The sequence below is a fragment of the Canis lupus genome, chromosome 15 (genome assembly GCF_003254725.2).
Source record: "Canis lupus dingo isolate Sandy chromosome 15, ASM325472v2, whole genome shotgun sequence".
In the NCBI taxonomy this organism is placed as follows: Eukaryota; Metazoa; Chordata; class Mammalia; order Carnivora; family Canidae; genus Canis; species Canis lupus.
Genome location: NC_064257.1, coordinates 28,584,440 through 28,611,190, shown reverse-complemented (window position 1 = coordinate 28,611,190; position 26,751 = coordinate 28,584,440).

Genomic DNA, 26,751 nt, shown 5'->3' with positions numbered 1-26,751 from the left:
CTTATCCTTTGAGATAGATGTTATGAGTCCAATTTAGAGTTAGGGAACTGTAACATAAAAAGTTTAAACAATCTTCACCCAACTAGTAAATGACAAGTCCAAGTAAAGAATCTAACTCAGTTCAAAGCTTACTCTGTTAAAATTACACAATGCTACCATGTGACTAGGGAAGGCTCTCTCAAGGTAAGTCAAAGGTCATCAGGTCACATAAAGCACAGAGTACTGAGGTACTCTTTAGCTAAGGGCTACTCAAGTGATTTCTCCTCCTTCTCTAAAAGTTCCCAACTTAACTGAAGTTCATACTACTAGGTCGTACTATCCATTTCCCACTCAGATTCTGAACACTACCTCTGTCATTCAATTTATTTATTGAAATACTTCCAATTGCATCATTTTTGGCCCCCATGAAGAACTGTGTTTCCTCTGACCCCAGCCATGTGGAATCCATCTTATGTTCTCACTCCCTTCATTCCCTTAACAACTGAGTTTAGATACAATAGTTCTTCCATTGCAAAAAGTCTTTAGTTCTTGGACCCTCTGTCCCTTAGTCAGAGTCATCTGATTAATCTCCTTTTCTCAGTAAACCCACTTGAGCAATAGAATAGAGCTGGGGAAATTAGGATTTTGAATTTCAAAGTAACTTTTTTTATTTTTAAGTTTTTATTTTTTTTTTTCAAATTAACTTTTAATACTGTCAGACACATCTTTTTATTTTTTTTATTTTATTTTTTTTTCTGTCAGACACATCTACTGTATTTTCTCATTCCTTGATATTACTATCTCCCATTTTTCACATATATTAATGCATTCAACTCTCCTGTCCTCCCTCTCTCTGTTGGTAGTTTGCTCCATAATTTCTAAAGAAAATGTAGGCATTCAGATGAGATCCTTTTATACCTCTGATTAACAAAGCCAATAATTTGACCTCACTTTTGTATGCATTATATTCCTTTCTTCCTATATAAATGGAAGCATTCTTGTTGTATGTAAGCACAATCCACTTATGCTTTGGATCTGGCCACTCAGATCATCTTACATTGGCCTTATTTCACTTATGGTGTTCAAACTACTAAAAATATATATATGCCAAAATACATAATACATAATAGAAGTTTATACATCTCACACACAAAAGTTCAAGACCAGAGATCCTGATCTACAAATGACTTTCCTCTACTTAATGATTCAGAGACTAAGGTTTTTTTCTTTCTTAGGTTCTGATGCGGTAGAGCCTTGGCATCAAAAGGGACAGGAGAACATGGAACATGATATTCATATCCATTACTTAAAAGAGACCACCATTACCATTTCTCACATTCCATGAATGAGACCTAATTATAAAACCAGTCTAGAAGGTGAACTGGAAAATAAAGTATCCATAGCAGGCAGCTACTTCTAAGTGAAAGCTCTGTTTTGGAAGGAAGAGCAGAAAATATGGTGTACAATTAGGCCTCCTCTTTTCCATAGGGTTACAACAAAAAAGATCAGGTGAGCAAATAGCCTGCTATTAAAAAAAAAAAGAAAAAAGAAAGAAATTAAGAAAAAAAATGCTTTTATTTTCTTTTAAAGCATAGGAGATAAAAAAAGCTGGTTCAAAAAGAAAGATGTTTCAATTAAAGACAGAGATGTTCAGAATGGATTAATAAAGAGGACCCATAGCACATCATTATGTCATACACCTGAAACTATAATAAACCCACTTTAAAAGGCACATATAGGTTAAAAGTAAATGGATGGAGAAAACTACACCATGCTAACACTAATGAAAATAAAATAGGAGTAGCTCTATTAATTTCAGACAGAGAAGACCTCAGAGCATGGAAAATGATCAGTAATAAGAGTAGCATTATATCTTCAACAAATGGAGTACGGAAAACTGGACAGACAGCTATGCACAAAAGAGTGAAACTGGGCCATTTTCTTATAGTATACACAAAAATAAACCCAAAATGGATTAAGGACCTAAATGTGAGATCTGAAACCCTAAAAATCCTAGAAAAGAGCACAGGCAATAATTTCTCTGATGTTAGTTGTACAAACATCTTTCTAGTTGTCTCCTGAAGCAAGCGAAATATAAAGAAAATAAACTATTGGGACTACATTGAAATAATAGTTTTTTTTTTTTTTTAAACTTTTATTTATTTATGATAGGCACACAGTGAGAGAGAGAGGCAGAGACACAGGCAGAGGGAGAAGCAGGCTCCATGCACCGGGAGCCCGACGTGGGATTCGATCCCAGGTCTCCAGGACCGCGCCCTGGGCCAAAGGCAGGCGCCAAACCGCTGCGCCACCCAGGGATCCCACTACATTGAAATAAAAAGCTCTGTACAGTGAAAGAAATAACCAACAAAACCAAAAAGACAACCTACCAAATGGGAAAAAGTATTTGCAAGTGATGTATCCAGTGAAGGATTAGTAGCCAAAATATATAAAGAGCTCATACAACTCAACACCCTCAAACCAAATAATCCAAATAAAAATGGGCAGAGGGCATGAACAGACCTCTCTCCAAAGAAGAGATACAGATGGCCAACAGACACATGAAAAGATGCTCAACATCACCTATCATCAGGGAAATACAAATCAAAAACACAATGTCAGAAAGGCTAAAATCATACCTGTCAAGAATGGCTAAAATAAAAAACTCAAGAAACAACAAATGTTGGTGAGGATGTGGAGAAAAAGGAATCCTTATGCACTGTTGTTGGGAAGATAGTTGGAAGTTCTTAAAAAAATTAAAAATCCCCCCCCAAAAAAAATTAAAACTACCTTACAATCTAGTAATTGCATTACTAGATATTTACCCAAATGATATGAAAACAGTAATTTGAAGGGATCATCCTATGTTTATTGCATCATTTTTACAATAGCCAAATTATGGAACAGCCCAAGGGTCCATTGATAAATGAATGGATAAAGAAGATATGTGATATATATGGAGTATTATTCAACCATAAAAAGGGATGAAATCTTGCCATTTCCAACAACATGGATGGATCTAAAGAGTATAATTCTAACCAAAATAAACTAGTCAGAGAAAGGCAAACACCATATGATTTCAACTCATATGTGGAATTTAAGAAACAAAACAAATAAATGAAAAAAAAAAAGAGGAACAAACTGAAATAACATACTCTTAACTATAGAAAATAAACAGATTGTTACCAGAGGGAAGGTTCATGGGGGGATAGGTGAAATGGGTGAAGGGTGTACTCTTCACCTATGGATGAAGAGTACACTTATCTGGATGAACACTGAGTGATATTTGGAACTGTTGAATCACTATCATTGTACATCTGAAACTATTATAACACTGTATGTTAACTACACTTAACATACTTAAAAGTAAACAAAAGTTTTTAAAAGGAGGGTATTACATAATCATAAATAATAAATTTTCCAAAAAAACATACAAACCTTTAATGTGTATGTGCCTAAAACTGAATGTCAAACTACATGAGGCAAGAACTGATAGATATTTAAAGAGAAATTTAATGAATCTACGTTCACAGTGTATACATATATCAGGTCACCATGATATGCACTTTGAATATGTTATGATTTTATGCATCAGTTATGCCTCAATAAAACAGAAGTTAAAAAAAAAAAGAAATGGACAGATCCATCAGGAAGAAAAATCATGAGTGTAGTGGAATGTAACGCCATCAATCAACTGGATATAATCGGCATTTATAGATCTCTTCTTTTAACAGCAGCAGAATACATATTCTTCTCAAGCTCACATGGAACATTCATGAAGATAGACCATGTTTTAGGCCTTAAAACACTTGAACATAAATTTAAAAGAACAGAAATCATGCAATGTCTGCTCTCAGACCAAATTTTAATTATATTAGAAATAAATAACAGAAAGATGATGGGAAAATTACCAAATATATTAAACAATATATTTCTACATAATAAATGGATCAGAGAAGAAATCTCAAGAGAAACTTTTAAACATTTTGAATTAAATGAAAATGAAAACACAGCTTATCCAAATTTGTAGAATACAGTGAAAACAGTGCTTAGTGAGAAATTTATAGCATTGAATGCATATATCAGAAAAGAAGAAAATAAGTTAATAATTAAGTTTTTACCTTGGAAACTAGAAAAAGAAGGTCAAATTAAACCTATAATTAAGCAGAAGAAATGAAATAGTGGGAATAGGGCAGCAATCAATGAATTAGAAATAAGAAATCAGAGAAAATCCATAAAAAACAAATATCTTTGAAAAGGCCAATAAAATTGATAAGCCTCTATCCATGTTTAATGAGAGAGAGAGTACAAAAATTACTATTACCAGAAATGAAAAGGACACATCACTACAGATCCCATGGGCTTTAAAAGGATAATAAACAATTACTATGAAAAACTCTCTGCTCACAAATTTGAAAACCACAGTAAAAGGATAATTTCTCAAAATATGCTATTTCTCAAATCTCATACAAGAAGAAATAAACCATCTAAGTTGGCATGGATCTGTTGAAGAAATTGATTCAATAAGCAGCAGACCCAGAGATTCACTGGTGAATTCTACAAAACACTTAAGAATTTGCTCATTCTCTACAATCTCCTTTAGAGGATAGAGACAAAGGAAATACATCTGAACTCATTCTTTGAGGCCAGCATTACCCTAATTCCAAAATTAGATAATTGTATCACAAGAAAAAAAGTATATACTAATATCTCTCATGAACATATATGTAAAATCCTGACCAAAATATTAGTATATTGAATCCAACAATGTTTAAAAAAGAATTATACACCACGACCAACTTGGATCTTTTCACAGACATGCAAGGCTAGTTCTACACTCAAAAATCAATTAATGTAATCAATCATATCACCAGGCTAACTAAAATCACATGATCATATCAACAGATGTAGAAAAAGCATTGACAAGATCCATCACTTATTTATAATAAAAACTCTCAGTAAACAAGGAATTGAAAAGAGCTTTTTTCACTTGATAGGGCTATCTACAAAAAAACCTACTACTAAATCACATTTAAGATGAGAAACGAGAAGTTTCCCATTAAGATCAAGGACAAAGCAAGGATATTTCTTTTCACCACTTCTTTTTGACATTGTACTGGAAATCCTTGCTAATGCAAAAGACTCTAGAGGGAAATGAAAGATTTACAAATTGTGAAGGACAAATAAAACTGTCTTTGCTCACAGGTGACATGATCATCTGTGTAGATCTGAATCAACAAAAACAGTCATCCCAATAATGATTATAGCAAGGTTTCAGGAATCAAGGTTAACATACAAAATTAAATCACTTTTTTATACACCAGAAATGAAATGAACAAGTGGAACCTAAAATTACAACAGAATATCAAACAACAAATGATAATAGGTATTGACATAACAAAACGTGTATATGATCTGTATGAGGAAAATAAGAAAGCCCTGATCAACAATCATAGAAGAACTAAGTAAGTGGGGAAGTATTCTAGTATTCTATGTTCATGCATAGGAAGACTCAATATTATCAAGATACCAGTTTTTCCCAACTTGATTTATAGGTATAGTGGAATCCCAATAAAATCCCAGGAAGTTACTTTGTGGATATCAGCAAACCAATTCAGAAGTTTATATAAACAGACAAAAGAGACCAGAATAGCCAGTATTAAAGGAGCAGGACAAAGTTGGAGAAGTGACATTACCTGCAAGACTTAAAGACTTACTACAAAATCCCCATAATCAAGACAGTGTGGTATTGATGAAAGAATATATATATATATATATATATATATATATATAGAGAGAGAGAGAGAGAGAGAGAGAGAGAGAGAGAGAGAGAACTCAGAAATGGACCCACATAGATATAGGTAACTGATCCCTGACAAAGGAGTCTTTTCAACAAATAACTCTGGAACAACTGGGTATTAGCATACAAAAAAGAAGAAAGAAAGAAAAAATCTAGACATAGGCCCTCCACTGTTCACAAAGTTAAAATGGATCATGGACCTAAATATAAAATGCATAACTATAAAACTACTAGAAGATAACAGAAGAAAACCTAGATGACATTGTATGTGGTAAAGATTTTTTACAGACACCATCACTATCATGATCCACAAAAGAACTAATTGATATGCTGAAGTTCATTATAGTATCATACAGAGTGTTTTTACTGCCCTAAAAATTCTCTGTGCTCCATCTCTTCATTCCTACTACCAACCCTATCCCCTACCCTCACTCCTGGCCACTATATATTTGTCCAAACCCACAGAATGTACACCACCAAGAGTGAACTCTAATGTAAATTACGGACTTTGTGTCACTATTATGGGCCAATGTTAGACTCGTCAGTTGTGACAAATGTACCATTTTGGGGCAAGATGTTTATAATGAGGAGGTTATGCATGTGTGGGGCAAGGTACATTGGAAATCTCTGTAACTTTTCTGTTTTGCTCAATTTTGCCTAAAACTGCCCTAAAAAAATGTCTTTAGAAAAAGAAGATGTGGTCAATTGTTTTAAATGGTATTGAAAAAATTGAATAAATGAGAAGAGGGTAGAGACTATTGAAGTTAGAAAGCTCTATGTAATTCTTAACTTTAACAAAAGTAGTTCTAATGGGCATTTGGGAAGCAATTTCAAATGATGTGAGGTGAAGGGGAAAAAATATTAAGGAATTGCTAATTGTCTGCAAAAACACTCTTGAACATCTTTGCTGCAATGGTGAGTACCAAAACGATGTAAAACTTAAAGGATGACATGGTTAATTTTCAATAAATATATGGATATGTGAGTAAATGAATAAAGGAAGTTATCAACATAATAAAAATATTTCTGAAATTATTGAAATTGCTAGTTGCATACAAATGTTAGTTAAAACAGTGTATGTTTTATGAACAGTGTATGTTCATAATGTTGCACCTTTACATCACCGAAAGATAAAAATGTATGGTTTTTTTGACTGTTGTTTGCCGTTTTAAAAATATAATGAGATTTTCTTAATTAGAATGCTGTCAGCGTTCAGAATCCTGTCTTGGCAGCATGACACTTCTTTCCTCTCACATTTCCTCTGCCTTTCAAATAAGCAGATCCTACACAGATAGGCTTCAATAACAAGAGTTTTAGTTACCTGCCTTTAAAAAAATCTAAACAAAATGTCTAGCATCACATTTCAGTATAACCTCACTGTGAGAAATTTAGTTCAGAGGAATCACTGCTATCTTTAAGTCTCACCAAGTAAGAAGGGAAACAATCTAAAAAGAGCTACATATACTTTTGTGTCTTTTTTCTTTTTTTTTAATTTAAATTCAATTTGTCAACATGTAGTATAAAACCCAGTGCTCATCCCATCAAGTGCTTTTGTGTCTTTTTTAGAAAAAGGAGGTGCCTATTTTAAATGAAATAGAAGAATAATTCCTGTATTGTCTAGCTCATAGTAGAGTGGGTCACACAGAAATATATATAATATATAAAATATATACATAAATATAATTTTACATATATAAATATACTTTTAAATATTAATTTTATAATTAATTTTACATATATATATATACATATATATATATATATTTTATTACTGACTTCCCCCAAGTAGCACATTCTTCACTTCAACTTCTTTCTACGGTTTGCATTTCTAAATATCTCAGGACCAAAAGTCACCTTCTGCCTATCCTGAATTGTTCTTTTTTGTATCTTGCCTTAGATTCTGAGCAAGAAGCCATGAAGGCCAGAGAGAAATGAGAATATACTCTGGGGACTTACTTTACTGCCAGGGCCTCCAAATCAAGCTGCACAGTTTGTATGCTGCGCAGAGAAGTCTGTCTCTGGGAGTAAGAGGCTGAGATCCTGTTTACACTTTCCTCTTTAATGGCCTGTATCACCTGAAGCAAGGGGCATCTTTTTCTAATTTGGTCACACACAGAAGGCTTCTATTTATAACTCACACGAAGATGCTGTGTAGACTAGTGTTGGCTCTGATATCCACTCCTCAGGAAAAAGTCCAGACAACACAAATATACAGCATCTGTGTGCAGAGTTGTCTGTTTTTTTTTTTCTTCCCCCACAGACTACTTCTTTTTTATTTTTTGTTTTTGTTTTAATTTTATTTATTTTTTTTTTGCTACTCATTACACAATCCAAGAATTAACACATTGGTTGGCATCCTTCCACATGCGCTTTTCTAGGAATCTTGTTTATATTTTCTTTTTAAATATTATACACAACCCTTCGATGTAAGTACAGTTCCTTTCAATTTAAAGACAAGGAAATTGAAATTCAGAGAGTTTAATTAAATTGCCAAACTACCTAGTAAATAGCGGAAACAGCTTTTAGGTTCGTTATTCTGACATGAGAGCCCATTTTCTTCACTATATGTGTTTTAACAGTTATGTGATCAGTTTTCTTACCAACATGTCTCTTATTGGTTCACTACTAATGGTAGCCACCTTAAAATATGCAAACCATGTCCCTGAAGCATCACAGTAATAGTGTGGAGCAAAGGACAGAGAGTAATACCTCAGTTCCACAGATGACAACATTGAAGTTCAAGACTAACTTGCCCTTGGCCACAGCCTCTAATTTATAAAAGTAGAGTAAGACCACATCTTCAGATTCCTTTTTTCTTGCTCTGTCCCTTAGAGTACACATACCCTGTTGAACATATATTTTTATTTTTTTAACATATTTTATTTTTATATCAAAGTCAAAAGGCCTTTGTTATTTTTATTCCTAGCCAAGACAGTGTTACTTGAACCAGATTTATCCTCCTGCTTGAAACAATTTAAAAACTAGACCAGAGCAGTCCGGGTGGCTCAGCGGTTTAGTGCTGCCTTCAGCCCAGGGCTTGATCCTGGAGACCCGGGATCAAGTCCTCATGTCAGCCTCTCTGCTTGGAGCCTGCTTCTCCCTCTCCCTGCATCTCTGCTCTTCTCTCTCTCTCTCTCTCTCTCTCTCTCTCTCTCTGTGTCTCTCATGAATAAATAAATAAAATCTTAAAAAAAAAAACTAGACCAAATATGTATTAATAATGATTTTCAAGACAGCAGGCTACAAATGACAATGAACCCCTAAAGAAGGGATACAGATAATATGAGCCCTTCAATTTTCTGTGCTTACTGTCTTGAGAGAGTTCTACACTGCTGCCCAAGGAGAGGGAACCCAGAGTTTGGCAGTCTCCTTGCATTGAGGAGATGGAATAGGGAGTCTGGAAGGCCAAGGTGGCTGGAATTTGCAGGGCACACTGGGAATTTCCTCCGGCTTCCAACCGAGTACTGATCAGCACATGCTTTTGAGGAAGCAGTGCCAGGCTGGGAAAGAACCAACAGAAAAAGAACAGAAGTCATCTCTAAAATTTACGCAGGGTCAAAAATAGTTATTTTTACCACGAGCCAGATGGAAAAACCTCACAATGCTGCGAGTATTGGACAGAATTCTGAGAAGGGTTTTGCCTCAGTGGGAATGTGAGCAATGAAGATGTGGAGGATGAAGGAGAAATTAACCCAGGGCCAAATTCTGTGTGATCTCACCAAGAAAGCGTATAGCAGGAACTGAACAGATAAAATGCTTACAATTAGCGTAACCACTACCCAGAACAAAGCACAATAATAGTTATAAAGATACAAATATATCCAGCACAAAGCAAATAAAAAAAAAATCACCAGGTGTTCAAAGGAACAGGAAAAATGTCTCATCATGAGGATAACAAGTAATCAATCGAAACAGTGCCCAGAAGGGCACAGATAATAGAATTAGTAGACAAGGGTATTAAAACAGTTACCACCCTATTCTGTACGTTCAAGGAATCAAAATATATATTGCTCACATAAGATGTCTAAAAAACACAAATCAAATTTCTCCAGATGAAAAGTACATGGTCTGACATGAAAAATGTGGGATGGATTAAAGGCAGATTAGACACTGAAGAAGAAAATAGCTAACTTGAAAACATGCCAATGGCAACTATCCAAAGGAAAACACAGGGAGAAAAGAAAATGAACAAAGTACCAGTAATCTCTGAGACAGCTTAAAGTGGCTTAATATAAGGACAAGACCAAAAAAAAAAAAAAAAAAAAAAAAAGAAGATGAAGAAGACAATAAATTACCTGCTGGTGGATGCACACACAACAAATTATACATATTTAGAGTATACAATTTGAAGTATGCATATAGGTACACACATATATATCTACGATATCATCATCACAATCACAGTAATGATATCTCCACTTTGTCTCTTGTTGCCACTTTGTCATTCCTCTAATTCCTCCACTCCTGTCCACCAACAATCCCCAGGCAAACACAGAGCTGCTTTCTGTCACAATAGATAAATGTTTATCTTCTAGAAATGTGTACCAATGGAATCATACAATTTGCACTATATATTTTGTCTGGTTTCTTTGGCAAATCCCCCTTTTTGGAGATTCATCCATCGTATTGCCTGTGTCAGTAGTTCATTACTTTTTATCGCCCATTGTGCATACACTGCCGTTTGCTTATCCAATTACTCTTGGCTATTGCGAGTAATGCTGCTCTGAATGGTTGTGCACCCGTCTTTGTGTAGCTGCTTTGCTCTCATTTTCTTGGGTAAATACTTAAGAGCTGAACAGCCGGATCTTGGGATAGTTGCTTGTTTAACTTTTAAACTGCCCGACTATCTTCCAAAGTAACTGTACCATTTTACATTCCCCCTGACATTTTGTGAGAGTTCAAGGTACCCCTATCTCCCCCAACATTTTATTTTCTAAGCTATTATTTTTTTAACAATTCTCAAAAGTATAGTGGTATCTCAATGCAGTTTCAATTTGAATTTCTTTAATGACTTCTGATGTTGAGTATCTTTTCATGTACTTACTGACAATTCATATGTTTACTTTGGTAAAGTGTCTTTCAAAGTTTTGCTCATTTTTTCAAATGGGCTGTTGAATTTTAAGAGTTCTATATAGACTCTGGTAAAGTCCTTTATTAGATGTATGTTTTTCAGTATTTCATCTTAGGCTGTGGCTTATCTTCTAATTCACAAAGATGTTCAAAAAGTAAAAGCTTTTAATTTTGAGGAAATCGAACTTATATTAATAATTTATCTTTTATTGATTTTGCACTTGATGTTCTATGAAGTCTTTGCCCAATCCAAAGTTAGGAAGTTTCTCACCTAAGATTTCTCCTAAATATTTTATAGTTTTAGGTTATATAATCCATTTTGAGTTAATTTTTGCCGGTGGGTTAGACGCGGATTGAAGCTCATTTTAACATGTGGATATCTAATTGTTCCATTTGTTAGAACCATTTGTTGAAAGGACCATTTGTTGAAAGGACTATCCTTTCTCCACAGAATTGTCTGTTTACCTTTCTTGAAAATAAATTGTACATGTATATGTGAGTCTATTTCTAAACTCTATTCTGCTTCATTGATCTATTTTTCTATCTTTGTGGCCAATGCCACACTATGTTGATTGTGGTAGCTTTGTAACAAGTCTTAGAATTGAGGAGTGTTATTCTCTATTTTTTTTCTTCTTTTTCAGTGATTTTGGCTATTCTAGGTCCTTTGTGTGTCCACGGAGTTTATGAATGAGTTTGTCATTTTCTATACACACATACACACACACAGAGTTCGGTTCGGTTTTATTAAGAATTGTCTAACTTATAGACCAGTTTTAGGAGAATGACATTTTAAAGAGATTGTCTTCTCACTGTGAACATGATGAATCTCTCAATTTCTCAAGTTCTTTAATTTCTCTTAGCTGTATTTGCATAGCTTTTATTTATAGGCCTTATGGATCTTTGATCTGATTATCCCTAAATATTTCATATATCAGTGTAACTGTATATCATATTGATTGCTAATTTCAATTTCCAATTGTATAAAATAAACCAATTTTAAATTGCTCTTGTATCATGAAAATTTGCTAAACTCACTTGGTAGTTTTAGACGTTATTTTGTTGATTCCATCAGATTTCTACAGATCATTTCTTTTTTTTTTTTTTTTTTAAGATTTTATTTGTTTATTCATGTGAGACACAGAGAGAGAGAGAAAGAGACAGACAGAGAGAGGAGCAGGCTCGATCCAGGGAGCCCGATGTGGAACTTGATCCCAGGATTCCGGGATCACACCCTGAGCCGAAGGCAGATGTTCAACCCCTGAGCCACCCAGGTGTCCCAATTTCATTTATGAGTAAATACAATTTCTCTTTTTCCTGTCCAAACTGGGTGCTTTTTGTTTCTCTTTCTTACATGTCTGTACTGGGTTTACATCCAAGTAATATGTTCGATAGAGGTTCTGAGAACAGACATCCTTGACTTCTTGCTGATACTAGGCTAAATCATTCAGTTTTCACTATTTTATTTATTTATTTATTTATTTATTTATTTATTTATTTAAGACACAGAGAGAGAAACAGAGACACAGGCAGAGGGAGAGGCAGGCTCCATGCAAGGAGCCTGATGTGGGACTCTATCCTCGGACTCCAAGATCACACCCTGAGTCAAAGGCAAATACTCAACTGCTGACCATCAAAGTGTCCCAGTTTTTCACCATTAAATATTATATAGCTATAGGATTTTCATGAATACTTTTTTTTTGGCTTAACTAGATAGAGTAATTTCTGTTACCTACAGTGGAATCTTGACTGATGTAGATATTATTTAAAGAAAACAGGAATAAGGAGCACCTGGGTAGCCCAGTGGGTTAAGCATCTGACTTTTGGTTTCCACTCAGGTGGTGATTTTAGGGCCCTGAGACCAAGGTTGTGATATTGAGCCCTGTGTAGGCTCCATTCTTAGCTCAGAGTGGAACTCTCTCCTTGGAACTCTTCCTCTGCCCCTCCTTGCCCTCCCCACACTTGTATGCCTGCGCTTACTCTCTCTCTCTAAAATAAATAAATCTTAAAAAAAGCAGGTATATATTTTTATGTGAAAAATTACTTTCTTCAAAGGCCCTGTCTTTTAGTACAGTCACCTTGGGTGGTCAGGGCTTCACTATAAATTTGAGGAGGGAGGGACAATTTAGTTCACAATAATCATATTGTTAAATTGTAGTTACATGCCTCATTATTGTTCATTAAAACTTGGCTGACTAACTCATATATACCAAAATTTTAAAATATGTTTATATAAAATAATTTTAGAGCACTATAACAGTATATTGCTATGAAATCTGTTTTGATCTTAGCAAATATCCTAAAGAAAATAACCCTGAGTTTTATGCCATAGAAGTAATAAAGGTGTCAATGATATAGACTTTGCAATTAAACAGATCAGAATTTCATTCTGGTTTTACCTTTTAAAAGCTCAAGCTCTGATATCAGAAAGAATGAACCTTGAATCTTGGCTTACTATTTAGTAGCTCTAGGTCGTGTTCAAGTTTCTTTAACTCATTCACCTTAATTATCTTCAAATGTAAGACAAGAAAAGAGCTTGTGAAAATTAAGTCAATGTGAATGTCACCACTTTATGAAGTGTTCCTGGAACATAGTTAATCTCAGACACATTCTTATTTTACTATAAATTCTTCTCTTTTTTTTTTTTTTCTGTGTTACATGGAAAATACTGTCTACACGTGCTGGATTATTGTCTGTTGCCAGATTAACATCAGCATAGTCACATCTAACAGAAGCCAGGGATTACTTTTCTTAGAATTCTCATTGTTATATGATTCCAAGCTAGAGTTTACCAAGGAGAAATCATCTGAGATTGAGAAATAGATATGGGTCAAACACAGTGGCTATATTCAGTAGGGTGATCTGAATTTAGCAGTGCCTGAAACGGAAACACTCAACAAATGTTAATTTATTTTCTCTTTTTATACTATATTTCATAAGTATGTAGCTATATATTAACTATGTATTACATAATTATATATTAAATTCTATAATTATTATATATCATAGTTTCTGTTGTTATTCCCATTTTATGGACTGGCTACCTGATTTCAATAACTTGCCCAAGACCACACAGAGAAAAAAAAAAAAAAAAGAACTGGCATTTAAACCCCGATATGGCTGGTTCTAAGCCTCATATACTTTTCATAAATCCATTTGCCTACACAGATAAAACTTAATGAAAGACTCAGCTTCACAGCATATGATTTCTACTTCAGATGTCACTTACATGTCAGTTTCTGATTACTATACTCTTAAGAAACAATAAAGAAAAAAAGTGCAGTCATGAGCTAGATAAGCCCACATAAAAATAAAATTTTAATGTGTAGGGGAAAAAGACAAGAAATTTGGATTCTTATGTTGATAGCAATTAGCTTCTAAGTGCCTAATGTGACAAATTTTGTCAGATTGTAGATATTAGGGCATTTGTTCTGGCTCTGAAATTTTGTACCTGTATATGAGGTTTTCCCAAATTTAGAGATATTTAGTTAAGGTGATAGGAGCTGCTATATTTACACTCCAAAATATCAGAAGTTCAACACAACTGAAGTTTATTTTTCAATCATGTATGTCCAAACAGGTAGATCTGATAGATGGACAGTCCTCTTTGAAGCTGTGATGTATAGACATTGCTACCTTCCACTGTGCACTGTTTCAATATTTAAAATGCTGCCTTCTCCTCTGCACAAAGACAGGAGAGTGAGAAAAAAATCCCAAGGATCAGGTGTAGGAAAGTTTTAAGGAACTGGCCTGAAGGTGATGTGTATTATTTCTGCTGTACATCAGCTACAGTGTCACACTTACCTGCTAAGGATGCTGGAAATGTAATACGGCTGTGTGTACAGAAAAGCAGAAACAGGATTGAAGATTGGAAAGGAGATAACTACAAGGGGTAATGTCGTATTACTGGAATAAAAAAATGTTCCAAATCTAGAAACTTAGAAGGCAATGATAGCTTGAAAATATAAAATAGATATGTAGAGGAATTAGGTTGGTTCCTGCATTTTAAGTAAGATTAAAGATACAGAAAGAGTAAAGTTCACTGAAAGTTTATAGGAATGTTACTAGAAGTGATGTTTTTTGTTACACTGATAAAGTAATTATAATAATAATATTTTAAAAACAATGACAGATATCAGGCCATTTTCTATACATGAATTCTCACTTAATTCTGTCAGTGACTCATGGGATAGGTTCTAAAGACCTTAACGTCCAAAGAAACTGAGACTCACATAAATTATTTCATGGAAGTTAAGCAACAACAGGGTGGACACAGGTTTGAACTCACATCTTCAGACTCCATTGTCATGCCCTACACTATAGATAATCCCTTTTATAGCTCAGCATTCTTCTTTTTTTTTTTTTAAGATTTTATTTATTCATGAGAGACACAGAAAGAGGCAGAGACCCAGGCAGAGGGAGAAGCAGGCTCCATGCAGGGAGCCTGATGTGGGACTCCAAACCGGTCTCCAGGATCAGGCCTTGGGCTGAAGGCGGCGCTAAACTGCTGAGCCACCCAGGCATCCCATAGCTCAGCATTCCAAAAAAAAAAAAAAAAAAATTCAAGCATTTTTGCCTCATCTAATCTTTTCAAATATCACAGCTGATAAAATCAGAATAGTGTATTTCCTTTTAGAATTACATATTGAAAACAAGAAGCCTTCTTTGTTTTTAATATAATAGCTTGAAGAAGTAGAGCAGAGAAATAGGTGCTCTCTCAGCTTCCTGTTAATCTCATGTGTATGTAATTTCAAAATGCACTTTAAAAAGTGTGAAGTAGCTGCATGTGACCATATTATTTAGCAGGAAACCAGAGTTTCCAAGGAAATCTTTCAGCAAAATGCTGAGGCTTAGGATATGAAACAGGGGAAGTGATGCACACCTGATGCAAAAATTCTTTCTCGTTATCTGGTAACTCAAAAAGTTGTTAGCTGAAGAGCTCTGCTACCTGGTCCTTTGCCACAGCTGTCAACCAAACCGCTGCCATTCCTTTGGCTCAGTTCTTCCAAGCTAGGCTTCTGCTTCAGATGTTGTTTTCACTGTTCATTGAGCTTCAGAGTAAAACATCTCGGTTCGTATTTGCAGTGTGCTCTAGTTCCTTTACTGGGGTTTGAGATTTGGCCTCTTCCTTGGAGTTTGAAAGATGTGAGTCCTCTCTACAAAAGGAACTGCATTCACTTAGAGTTGCTTCTCATGTTTGGACGTACTGTACTGAATTGGATAATATTGATCTCAGTGTGATAAAACTCTACTATTAGAAAATTAGCTTACTTGATTATGTTTATTTTCCCTTTATTTATTTTTTCAAGATTTTATTTATTTATTCATGGGGGCCACACAGAGAGAAGCAGAAACACAGGCAGAGGGAGAAGCAGGCTCCACGGAGGAAGCCCAATGCGGGACTCGATCCCAGATCCTGGATCCCGGGATCACACCCTGGGCTAAAGGCACAGGCTGAACCACTGAGCCAACCAAGTGTCCCCATTTTTCCTTTAAATCAACATTATTTTTTCAGCAAACATATGCCATAAGCGAAAATTTACAGACTCAGTTCAACCCACAGATTATTTAAACACATGGTTTGAAAATAATCATATTTTTGATAGTAAGGTAGCTAATTGGGATTAGTGGCTAGGTTTCCATAAAATTTGTTTGTTATGAGTATTCAAGGTGCTTATAAATGAAAATAGGCTATTTAAATCACTAAAGTTAAAGTTATTTATCTTTAAATTATATAAATACAAGTGCATACCTGTTAGCTTTTTTTTTTTTTTTTTCCTTCCTTTACCTTAGGGTTCTTGTGAAGGAAAACTTCAGGAATGAATTTACTTAAGGAAATCTATTATCTTTTTTCTTTGACATAGAATTTTCATTAAAAAAAATTTGATTCAGAAATTTTGAAGCAGTAGTATTAATACTCTCCCTAGGGACTGTGAGACCTAGTGTGACATTGCAAGAGTAGAGGATGGCAGGAAGAATAAACTTTTTCCAGCTAAGGCATTGATATCAATGATATCAATCAATTTTATTATATAAAAATAAAATGATTATTATGTGTCTAATTCCTTCAAACAAGAAATTTTATTGATTAACTATAAGGCATATGCAAAATATTTTGCAATGGGAATTTTTTTTAAAGACTTTTTTTAAAATTTTTATTTATTTATGATAGTCACACAGAGAGAGAGAGGCAGAGACACAGGCAGAGGGAGAAGCAGGCTCCATGCACCAGGAGCCCAACTTGGGACTCGATCCCGGGTCTCCAGGATCACGCCCTGGGCCGAAGGCAGGCGCTAAACCACTGCGCCACGCAGGGATCCCTGCAATGGGAATTTAGAGTATGATCTAGTGGTATACAAATGAACCCTTCACAAAATGTCATAGTCTGTGAAAGAGACTATATGACTATAATGCAAATTATAGTACAGGTTATAATTGTATATCATGCAATAGTGCCATTGACTTAACTTGTTCAGATAAATTTCTTTAAAGATTTAATATCTTAAAAGTTTTTCCTTGGGGCATCTGGGTGGCTCAATCAGTGAAGCACCTGCTTGCAGCTCAGGTCATGATCTCAGGGGTCCTGGGATAGAGCCCCACATGGGCTCCCTGCTCAGTGGGGAGTCTGCTTCTCTCTCTGCCTCTGCCTCCCCCACCCCTCATGCTCTCTCACTCTCTCAAATTAATAAATAAAATCTTAAAAAAAAAGGTTTCTCCTTTACAACTCCTCATACAGAAGAAATAGCTATTATAACAGTACAATGTGTATATATTGATTTGGAATATTGATATGGAAAAATTAAATTGGAATTTGTTTAAGTTCTCTATTTCAATTACTGCAAAATGTGATTCAAATCTTTACATTGAATTTTGAACATAGCTTAGGTATTCAATATTACAGAATTAGTAATATCACTTTTAGGTGGGATAATAACTTGTGGTTATGTTACAGAATGTCTTTAATTTTAAGAGACACATGATTAAGTGCTCAGTGTTATGATATCTGAAACTTATTTCAAAGGTATGTGATGAAATTTAGATAGATGGAAGATAGAAAAATAGATAAATATAGTATGGCAAAGTGATCATTGTTGACTCTAAATTTTGCGCATACCATTCTTTTAACTTTTTATACATTTGAAAATATGAATCTTAAAAAAATGTTGAAAAATTTTAAAAAATCGTAAGTTAGAAGAAAATACCTGCATTGCATGACTGTCATGTAAGCAAAGTAAGTTTTAAGAGTTTGAGAACATTTTCTTAAATTCCCTTGTAAAAATAGCATAATAAATAACTAAAGGCTATTCTATTTATTCATTAGCAGGTTCCTCACAGCACTGATTTTTTTAAATGTTATAGACTTTACATCTTCACTTACATACAATTGCAAGTATCATGTTTTACGCAAATAGTTTTAAATACTCAATGATATCAATAGGTATATAAAGCAACTCTAATTATACCATTGGGTTAACTGTTTTAATGAGTAATTCACTTTAGGCAGTTACTCAGCTCTTGAAAGAATTTAAGTACTTAATAGGAATATACATTGTAAAGGTGACTACACTTTTTTTTTTTTTTTTTTTTTAGGCTATTACTATATAAGTAGCAATTAGTTTAAGAGATAATAGAATTCTTTGTTGAACTGAGTGGTGTTCAAGATATATAGATGATAGAAATATGGACCAAGATCTGTGACCACTGGATGAACTATGGAGAACATGGTTTTAAGTAGCCTGGTAGTCTGCAACCATCCAACTAATGCCGAAAATCTAGAACCCTATTCAGTATTTTGTCCATTCACTTGAAGGAGGTTTACATAGATTAATGAGAAAATTAGCTGTTGCAGCCAGAACAGTATTGTCTTTGGCTGGAGAACTGAGACCATCTTAGCCAATACCTGTGACAACATTACATCTGTTTGGCCAGGAAAAAACTTTCCAGGTAATATGAGACTGTAAACTGATAAATAACTTTAGTATTTGCTTCAGAAAACTCCTAGAAATCAGTTTATCAGTGAAAAGAACCTGCTCACCTGAGCAAACATCTCACTTATCAAACAACAGATAAAAACTCTTAACAACTTAGGAATACAAAGAACATATCTCAAAGTAATAAAGTTTGTATATAATAAGCCTACAGCTTACATCACACTCAATAGTAAAAGGTTGAAAGCTATTCTTCTAAGATATATGTTAGAGAAGATATATGTCAGGAATATGACAAGAATGTCCATTTCTACCACTCCTTTTTTTTTTAATTTTTTTATTTATTTATGATAGTCACAGAGAGAGAGAGAGAGGCAGAGACATAGGCAGAGGGAGAAGCAGGCTCCATGCACCGGGAGCCTGACGTGGGATTCGATCCCAGGTCTCCAGGATCGCGCCCTGGGCCAAAGGCAGGTGATAAACCGCTGCGCCACCCAGGGTTCCCCATTTCTACCACTCCTAATCAGCATAGTACTGGAGGTCCTAGCTAGAGCAATCAAGCAACAGAAAGCAATAAAAGGTATCAGAACTGGAAAAAAAAGAAGTAAAGTTGTCTTTATTTGCAGATGACATGATTTTACATATATAAAATTCTAAAGACAACCAAAAAGCTGTTAGGTCTAATCAATGAAGTCAATAAAGTTTTAGGATGCAAAATTAACATACAAAAATCTAGAACATTTTTATATACTAACAATGAATTTTCTGAAATACAGAAATTAATCCCATTTACAATAGCATAAAAATAATAAAATACTTATGAATAGATTTAAGGAAATGAAAGATATCTACTATGAAAACTATAAGATATTGATGAAAGGAATTGATGAAGATACAACTAAATGGAAAGATATCCTGTGTTCAAGGGATTGGAAGAAAGAATATTACTAAAATGTCAATACTACCAAATGCCATTCATAGGTTCAGTACAATCCCTATCAATATTCTAATGACATTTTTTTTTTAGATTTTATTTATGTATTCATGAGAGACACACACACACAGAGAGGCAGAGACATAGGCAGAGAGAGAAGCAGGCTTCATGCAGGGAGCCCAACGTGAGACTCGATCCTGGGACTCCAGGATCATGCTCTGGGCCAAAGGCAGCCATTCAACTGCTGAGCCACCCAGGCGTCCCTCAATGACATTTTTTTACAGAAGTAGAAAAACACTCCTAAAATTGTATGAAACTGCAAAAGGCCCCAAATAGCCAAAATAATCCTAAGAAGAACAAAGCAGGGGACATCACATTTCCTGATTTCAATCTATATGGTAAAGCTTTAGTCATCAAAACAGTACGATGCTGTCATTAAAACAAATAGACCAATGGAACAGAATCGAGAACCCAGAAATAAACGTAAGTATATACGGTCAAGAAATATTTGACAGAGAGCTTAAAGTACTCAACTGAAGAGTGAAAAGACACCCTTCAATTAATGGTGGTGGGATAATTGGATACTTACATATAAAGGAATGAAACTAGATATCTTTACACCACTCACAAAAATTAACTTAAGTGGATTAAAGGCTTAAATGTAAGACCTGAAACCATGAAGCTCCTTGACATGGGTCTTGGTAATGATTTTTTGGATATGACACATAAAGCACAGGCAACAACATGAAAAATAAGCAAATGGGACTATATCCAACTACAAAGCTTCCACACGACAAAGGAAACCATCAACAAAGAGAAAAGACAAAATACAGGATGTGAAAAAAGTATTTGCAAACCATTTATCTGATAAGGGGTTAATACCCAAAATACATAAAACAATTCATTCAATTCAATAGCAAACAAAACAGAAAGCAAAAACAATAACAATACACATACACACCTCAATTAAAAAACGGGCAAAGAACCTGAGTAGACATTTCTCCAAAGGAGATATATGAAAGGGTAAATTAAAACGAATTAAAGGAAAATGAAAATCACAATGAGATATGTCATGCCTGTTAGAATGGCCATCATCAGAAAGACAAGAGATAACAAAGGCTGGTGTGGATGTGGAGAAAAGGGAAACTCTTGTGCACCGTTGGTGCTACTCTAAATTGATACAGCTGCTATGGGAAACAGTATGAAAGGTCCTCAAAAACTAAAAATAGAACTACCATATGATCCAACAATACGAGTCTGGGAATATATCCAACAGAAATACAAACACTAATTTGAGAAGATATATGCACCCTCATGTTTATAGCAGCATTATTTATAATAACCAAGACATGGAAACAACCTAAGTTTCCATCAGTGGATGAACAGATGAAGAGGTTGTGATAAATATATACAATAGAATACTATTTAGCCACAAAAATGAGAAAATCCTACCATTTGCATCCACATGGATTGGTCTTGAAGACATGCTTATTTCACTTATGCTAAGTGAAATAAGTCAGAGAAAGACATGTTCTATATGATCTCACTTATATGTGGAATCTGAAAATGAACAAACACTCAGAAAAAAAGAGGTCAGATTTGGGGTCACCATAGGAAGAAGGGAGAGGGAGTGGAGATTGGAGGAGGTGATCAAAAGATAGAAACTTCCAGTAATAAGATAAATTAGTACTAGGGATGTAATGTACAGCATGATGACTACAGGTAACACTGATATATAAAATATAGGAAACTTGTTAAAAGAGTAAATCCTAAGAGTTCTCATCACAAGGAAAATTGCTTTTTCCCCTTTATCTTCTTTCTTTTCTTTTTGTTGTAACTATATGGAGAAAGAGATGTTAGCTGAAACTATTGTGGTAATCATTTCACAACATATATAAATCAAACCATCATCCTGTACACCTTAAACTTATACATATATCATCAAAAAAAAAAAAAAAGTACTTGAGATCTTTGGAGTCAACTCTGGAGTCAACACTGGATATCAATTCTAGCTTACCCTTTTATTATCTGTGTCACCATGTGAAAGTCTCTTAACCTCTCTGAGTCTTAGTTTTCTTAGTTTTTCAAAAAATTGGACCACTGGCCCATAGGTCCTATCAAGATATAAGGATTAAATAAAAATGTATGGGAAGCACCTTATATTTTGTTTCCTACTCTCAAAGAGGCCATAATCTCATTGAAGAAAAAGATAAATCCAAATAAATAGCTATGGAACAGCTAATGTTAATGTAGAAATGTAACATCACTATGGCATGGAATGAGTAGAAATAATTGCCCTGGTAGTTTATGGGTACGTGTCTTACTGGTATATGATGAAAGTGCTTTGGCGTACTTGAAATCTGTGCTTTGGCGTACTTGAAATCACACCAACAGGAAGTCACTTGAACTGCCTCTGTTTTCAACAAGCTCTGCATCACACAATTGTGAATACCTTACACGTAGGAATATCATCTTGTCTCTCACTTAGGCAGTAGTAAATTTTTTTAGATCATGGAATTAGATTGCCCACTGAAATATAAAGAAGGTAATACACCATGGGTGAGAGGATGTAATTATCATAACTGCCTTTCTCTTCACCTTGTCCCTTGAAGTGTAAATTTTAATGAGATAAAGACTTGAAGTAGAAAATAGCTCTATGGGTTTTGTTTTTAATATGAAGGAAGGCTGAGCTAGGTTGAGTACACCAGCTTCATTCTCAGTTGAGAAGTGGATGTTTTGTTTTAAAGATGCTCTGGCTCTATAACACCTTGAGCAACCTCATGATTGCAGAGATTCATTTTGCAGCTCCTGCTGCTGATTTTAATGATGTCAATATGCCACTTATTATCTACTTTTATATTCTTTATTTTAAATATAGTAGAGAAAAAGGCAGAGTTAATTTGTCTTATATTGTTTTTATTGTCAGTATAATTTCTGAAGGGAAAAAAAAAATAGGATACTGCCCCCTCTGGGGAAAAATAAAGAATGTTGAAACAGAAATTCAGCAAATACAATTTTTACTTGAGAGGACTCAAGTAAACTTACATTATATATACAAATTTACTCCTTTGATTCCTCAGTTAATTAAAGTAGAATCTATTATGATGTGAGCCATTGTTAGACTCAAGTCACACCCATTACAAGTCTTTGCCTTCTAAATTACCTGCACTCCCCCCCTACCACATACACATCCTAAATGAATTCTCTCTCTTTTTTTTTCACCTATGCACAGTATTCCCATTCTTCCTCATAAAGTTATTTGGGATAGTTATTAATTTAATAAGCATTTATAAAATTCCTTCTATGTGCAGAGAACTGTGGTAGTCACAAGCCTTCTTTCCAGGAAATTCACAGTTTAATGAAGAAGATAAATCACAGAGAGGTATCCTTAGGAAAGAACATTTATTATGACATGAATACAGCCCAACAGATTCATCACATTCAAAATATGCACAATTATTTGGTATATATTTTAGTTTTTGTAGATCATATAGTCTCCATTGCAACTACTCCATCTTTGTAGCATAAAAGCATCCCTAGAAAATGCATAAACAAATATATGTGGATATGTTCTCATAAAACTCGATTTATGGACATGCAGTGTGAAGTTCATATAATTTTTCACGTCACAAAATATGATTCTTCCTTTGATATTTTCCCCAGAGGTTTAAAAATGTCAAAACATTCTTATCAACAGTATTTTTCACAGAACCAGAGGAAATAATCCTAAAATTTGTATGGAATTACAAAAGACCCCAAATAGCTAAACAATCTCAAAGAAGAAGAATAAAAATTTAAGTGTCACAACCTTAGATTTCAACTTATACTACAAAGCTGTTGTAATCAAAACAGGATGGCACTGGCACAAAAATAGACAAATAAATAGAACAGAATAGAGAGTCCAGAAGGAAATCTATGATATTATAGTTAATTAATCTACAATAAAAGAGCCAAGTATATACAATAGAAAGAGAATCTTTTCAACAAATGCATTGGGAAAACTACACAAAAAGAATGAACTGGACCATTTTCTTATGCCGTACATAAAAATAAACCCAAAATGGATAAAGACCTAAATGTGAGTCCTGAACAATTAATATTCCTTGAAGAAAACATAATTTCTTTCCATTGGTTGTAGAAACATTTTCCTAGATATGTGTCCTCTGGTAAGAGAAGTAAAAGCAAAAATAAATGACTGAGACTACACCAAAATAAAAGCCTTTGCACAGCAAGGAAATCATCAATCAAACAAAAAGGCAACCTATTGAATGAGAGAAGATATTTACAAATGATATATCCAATAAGGGGTTAATATCCAAAATATATAATGAACTTAAACAACTCAACATCAAAACAACACAAATAATTCCATTAAAAAATGGACAGAGGACCTGAATAGACATTTTCCCAAAGAAGACCTACAGATGGCCAACAGACATTGTGAAAAGTTGTTCAACATCAGAAATCATCAGGAAAATGCAAACTGAAACCACAATGAAATATTACTATATACCTGTCAGAATGACTAAAACCAAAAACACAAGAAATAACAAGTGTTGGCAAGAATGTGGAAAAAAAAAAAAAAGAAACTGTCCTGCATTACTGCTGAGAATGCAAATTGATGCTGCCCCTATGGCACACAGTATGGAGGTTCCTCATAAAAATTGAAACAAAGTTACCATATGATCCAGGAATTCCACTACTGGTTATTTACTCAAAGGGAAAAGAAAAACCTCTAATTTGAAAAGACACTTGTACCCCTATGTTTATTATAGCATTACTTACAATAGCCACGATATACAAGCAGCCCAAGGATCCATCAACAGATGAGTGAATAAATACAATAGAATATTACTCAGCCATAAAAAAATAATGAAATCTTGCTTTTTGTGACAACATGACAATGTAGATGGATACAGAGGGTGTGATGCTAAGTAAAATTAGTCAAACAGAGAAAGACAAATACCATGGTTTCACTCATATGCAGAATTGAAGAAAAAAAAAAGTGAACAAAGAAAAAAAAATGACAAACAAAACCAAACTCTTAAATATAGAGAAGAGGCTGGTGATTTCCAGAAGGGCAGATGGGTGGGGAGATGGATGAAATAGATAAAGTAGATTAGGAGTGCACTTACCTTGATGGACACTGAGAAATGTGTTTTTGAATTAAAAGAAAATATCTTTTAAAAAACTATTATTAACTTGAAAACACGGGTAGTGAGTGAGCCAGATAGAGTCCACAGGCCACAGTGTGTGCGTCTCTGGGATGTATAATTGTTTCTTCTTAGGTGGTAACTGTTTTGTCTCTTTGTGCTATGCTAAAAAGTCTGTGGTGTTAAGTGCCAAGAGAAGATTGAGATAAAGTGGTCAGGAAAGTCCAGGAAAGCCTCATGAAAATGATTTTATGCTGGTTCCAAGTTTTAGTACCAGTGAGGAGCAATTACCTTCATTCTCTTCCCTGGCTGGAAGTTGCAGGCATACCTCAAGTCAGCCAACTGACAAGGTGCGTGCTCTCTGGCATACCAAAAAAATAAATGAAAATTCCCTGGGCTGTTATGTATGTATTTATTTATTTTGCTCAGTTATTATCATTATGGTATCTACACAGGGCTTTTTTCTAGTTGAGTCTTGGCAATATATGCAGAGTTTCTTAGAGTATTTGACTGTATTTTACAAGTTAAGTAATCTTCTATCCCTTACTTTTATCGTCCACTTTTTTCTTCTTGGAAATTATTGAGATTTTCAGTGAATCGAGTATACAGTACTTTGTTGCTCAAGACATGTCCCTGGCTTTTAGTCACTGTGACCCCAGTTTGAAACTTTTTCTATCCTTAAATCTGACCCCTTCCTGCCATGCCCTCAAGCCTTGTCTGCACACAAAAGCCAGAATGACCCTTTTATCACACCTAGGCTGCAGATTCCTTTCAACAAATACCCTGGCAATGCCTTTGGAAAATATTTCCTGGAGTCTGTTTATACAAAATTCTGTAAGATATAATACATTTTTTTCAGTAATTGGAATACGCCTATAGTCATAGCTAATATCTAAAAATCTTGAAATCTGTGACTCTTACTTGTTAACCTGTGATTTTGTTCTCTCGAGTGTTCTCAGGCTATGGCCACATTCATTTCATAAGCAATATCCTTTTTCCATTAGGATTCTTCTCTCTCACTGGGTTTAAAGGAAGATTTATTTTCACTAGCACAGTTAGTCTGGCTTCCCTGACTTCTTCATTCTTTTGTTGTCTCTTTGAGCTTGTCTCTTGGTGTTATGGATATTTTATATAGGTCATGCACTGTATAGGTATTATCTCTGGCTGAATCCTTTTGTCTCCTTCAAATGTCAAATAGCTAGCCTCATAATTTTCTAAAATATTCAGTGTTTTTCAATGGATACATCCATGTATAGAGTCAAAGCATGATTTCTTTTGAAAATTATTTTTCTTTGTCCTCTCCAACTAGAATATTTATGCTAGAGGAATTCCACATTTGTGAACTATGACTTCTCACCCCAAAATAAAAAGGAAATTCAACAATATATACACAAATGCTTCTTTTTACATGAATAAAGTAATGCGTCTTGACTTGGTGGTCTGAAAAAGCATCCAATGTGGAATTAGACCTGAATTTAAGTGTTTTTTTTTTTTTTTTTTTTTGAATTTAAGTTTTTAATCCTTGTTTCTGTCATTCAGTCAAGCCATTTCACTTCCTGGGTTTCTGTGTTCTTATCTGTAAATTTGGGAATCACAAGAGCAATAATATCTACCTCTGGAGTACTTATGTTAAATGTTTTATAAATGCTACTTCTTATCATAGTAAATAATCCTGAAAGATTGCTCCAAATACAGGGCTTGTCTCTTCCAAATTAACTTTCTTGTACAGGCATTTACAGGAATGGATGTTTAGAGATTTTGTGGGATGAAAGGGAAAAGAGTTTGCATCACAGATCACACGCCAAACTAGTACAGTCCCCTTTGTACATCCATTATTTTTCTGAAAATGTCTTCTCTTGGCAACTGCCCAGATATCTCTCTTATCTTGTA